Source organism: Capsella rubella, unplaced genomic scaffold, assembly GCF_000375325.1.
Source record: "Capsella rubella cultivar Monte Gargano unplaced genomic scaffold, Caprub1_0 scaffold_20, whole genome shotgun sequence".
Lineage (NCBI taxonomy): Eukaryota > Viridiplantae > Streptophyta > Magnoliopsida > Brassicales > Brassicaceae > Capsella > Capsella rubella.
Window position 1 is genome coordinate 79,380 of NW_006238904.1, and position 338 is coordinate 79,717.

A 338-nucleotide genomic window follows, 5' to 3' on the forward strand; every position below is an offset into this window, starting at 1 on the left:
TCAGATTCTAGGTTGCTTTCACTACTCTAGAACAAATTAACCACAATCTAGATGAAGAACTCTATTGATTAAATCCTAACAATCTAACAACCTAACAATTCATGAATTCCTTTGAAAACCCTAAACCTAACAAGAGATCTACTCAGACATGGTGAATGAAACAAACATCATGAATAAAATAGATATCATAAAAGAAAGTAATAGAAGAAGTAAAGGAGTTCTGAATCTTCTCTGAAGGAGGTTTTGATTCTTCTCTCCTGACTCTCTACAAATCTCTCTCTCTAAAATAAAGCTTAAGTCTTAACAAAACCCTAAAACTCAATATATATGTCTTAATC